The sequence below is a fragment of the Hylobates moloch genome, unplaced genomic scaffold, assembly GCF_009828535.3.
Source record: "Hylobates moloch isolate HMO894 unplaced genomic scaffold, HMol_V3 SCAFFOLD_6, whole genome shotgun sequence".
Lineage (NCBI taxonomy): Eukaryota > Metazoa > Chordata > Mammalia > Primates > Hylobatidae > Hylobates > Hylobates moloch.
In genome coordinates this window covers 82,983,409-82,986,339 of record NW_026652281.1, presented here as the reverse complement: position 1 = coordinate 82,986,339, position 2,931 = coordinate 82,983,409, and positions in this window count along the sequence as shown.

Genomic DNA, 2,931 nt, shown 5'->3' with positions numbered 1-2,931 from the left:
TAAGCAAACTTAAAAAAGATTAGACTTCTTCAGTTTAGTCCACGTAGTTAACATCTGTTTGACAGTTATGAACATTTCAGCTCTCTCTCAGAGTTCTGAAAGTTTTTCCCTCTATTCTGATGTCACAATCTCCAAAGTTATCAGAAAACCTGCAATTAAGGACACCTGTTAGGGTTCTAGAATTGACTATAAATCACCTTCTAAAGAGGATTAAAACAAGGTAACAATTGTTTGTGGATGGCAAAACGTCTTAGGACAGCCAAAGTTGATAAGGAAATTTGGTTACTTCTGCGGCACACAAAATTTTACATCACAATTATAATTATTAATAACATACATTAAGTTATATTAGAATTAGAGGAGTTTCTCATGATTTTGGAATATATACCAATAACACATTTATATAAATACAGCCCAAAGAAAACCAAACACCATTTTATATTTGACAATGCTTTCTGTATGATTTTTGAAGTAAATAAGCCAAATCTCACCTTTACATTAATGTACTATTAACGTTAAACCAATTTTTAATAAAACCTTATAGACACTTACACCCACTTTTAATGTTTAACCAGAAGGTAAAATTCTTATAACCCTTTTATAACTCTCCACGTTTCTTTTTGTGTGTGTGTGAAAGAGCAGATCAGTGCACTAAGAAAAACTTGTTTTTCTATTTCAATGTTTAATTTATTAAAAAACTGAACAATACCCTTTTAACTTTAGCCAATGTGTTTACACACAGAATCTGACAATTAATTTTTATAAATCTTCCACAACTTGTTTAAGCCTTTAGTTTTTTTTTCTTACTTAAAAGCAATCCTTTAACACTTTAGGCAGAAAAAAAATCCACATTCTCATGACTTCTTATAATCATTTACCAAAAACACATTTTACTTTCTTTACGTACCTTGCATGTAAAATTGTTTGTTTCCTCCTCCCCAACCCCACAACAGTCCGGTGATTTTTCCTTCCTGTCCCCGTTATTCTTTTTTTCCCACCTATGAGGGACACCTTGCAATAGTTTACTGAGAATGATGTTTTCCAGTTTCATCCATGTCCCTACAAAGGACACGAACTCATCATTTTTTATGGCTGCATAGTATTCCATGGTGTATATGTGCCACATTTTCTTAATCCAATCTATCGTTGTTGGACATTTGGGTTGGTTCCAACTCTTTGCTATTGTGAATAGTGCCGCAATAAACATACGTGTGCGTGTGTCTTTATAGCAGCATGATTTATAGTCCTTTGGGTATATACCCAGTAATGGGATGGCTGGGTCAAATAGTATTTCTAGTTCTAGATCCCTGAGGAATCACCACACTGACTTCCACAATGGTTGAACTAGTTTACAGTCCCACCAACAGTGTAAAAGTGTTCCTATTTCTCCACATCCTCTCCAGCACCTGTTGTTTCCTGATTTTTTAATGATGGCCATTCTAACTGGTGTGAGATGGTATCTCACTGTGGTTTTGATTTGCATTTCTCTGATGGCCAGTGATGATGAGCATTTCTTCATGTGTTTTTTGGCTGCATAAATGTCTTCTTTTGAGAAGTGTCTGTTCATGTCCTTTGCCCACTTTTTGATGGGGTTGTTTTTTTCTTGTAAATTTGTTTGAGTTCATTGTAGATTCTGGATATTAGCCCTTTGTCAGACGAGTAGGTTGCAAAAATTTTCTCCCATTCTGTAGGTTCCCTGTTCACTCTGATGGTAGTTTCTTTTTTTTTTTTTTTTGAGACGGAGTCTCGCTCTGTACCCCAGGCTGGAGTGCAGTGGCGCGATCTCGGCTCACTGCAAGCTCCGCCTCCCAGGTTCACGCCATTCTCCTGCCTCAGCCTCTCCGAGTAGCTGGGACTACAGGCGCCCACCACCACGCCCGGCTAATTTTTTTTTGTATTTTTAGTAGAGACGGGGTTTCACCGTGGTCTCGATCTCCTGACATCGTGATCTGCCTGCCTCGGCCTCCCAAAGTGCTGGGATTACAAGCGTGAGCCACCGCGCCCGGCCTGATGGTAGTTTCTTTTGCTTTGCAGAAGCTCTTTAGTTTAATTAGATCCCATTTGTCAATTTTGGCTTTTGCTGCCATTGCTTTTGGTGTTTTAGACATGAAGTCCTTGCCCATGCCTGTGCCCTGAATGGTATTGCCTAGGTTTTCTTGTAAGATTTTAATGGTTTTAGGTCTAACATTTAAGTCTTTAATCCATCTTGAATAAATTTTTGTATAAGGTGTAAGGAAGGGATCCAGTTTCAGCTTTCTACATATGACTAGCCATTTTTCCCAGCACCATTTATTAAATAGAGAATCCTTTCCCCATTTCTTGTTTTTGTCAGGTTTGTCAAAGATCAGATAGTTGTAGATATGCGGCATCATTTCTGAGGGCTCTGTTCTGTTCCATTGATCTATGTCTCTGTTGTGGTACCAGTACCATGCTGTTTTGGTTACTGTAGCCTTGTAGTATAGTTTGAAGTCAGGTAGCATGATGCCTCCAGCTTTGTTCTTTTGGCTTAGGATTGACTTGGTGATGCGGGCTCTTTTTTGGTTCCATATGAACTTTAAAGTAGTTTTTTCCAATTCTGTGAAGAAAGTCATTGGTAGCTTGATGGGGATGGCATTGAATCTATAAATTACCTTGGGCAGAATGGCCATTTTCAGAATATTAATTCTTCCAACCCATGAGCATGGAATGTTCTTCCATTTGTTTGTATCCTCTTTTATTTCATTGAACAGTGGTTTGTAGTTCTCCTTGAAGAGGTCCTTCACATCCCTTGTAAGTTGGATTCCTAGGTATTTTATTCTCTTTGAAGCAATTGTGAATGGGAGTTCACTCATGATTTGGCTCTCTGTTTGTCTGTGATTGGTGTACAAGAATGCTTGTGATTTTTGTACATTGATTTTGTATCCTGAGACTTTGCTGAAGTTGCTAATCAGC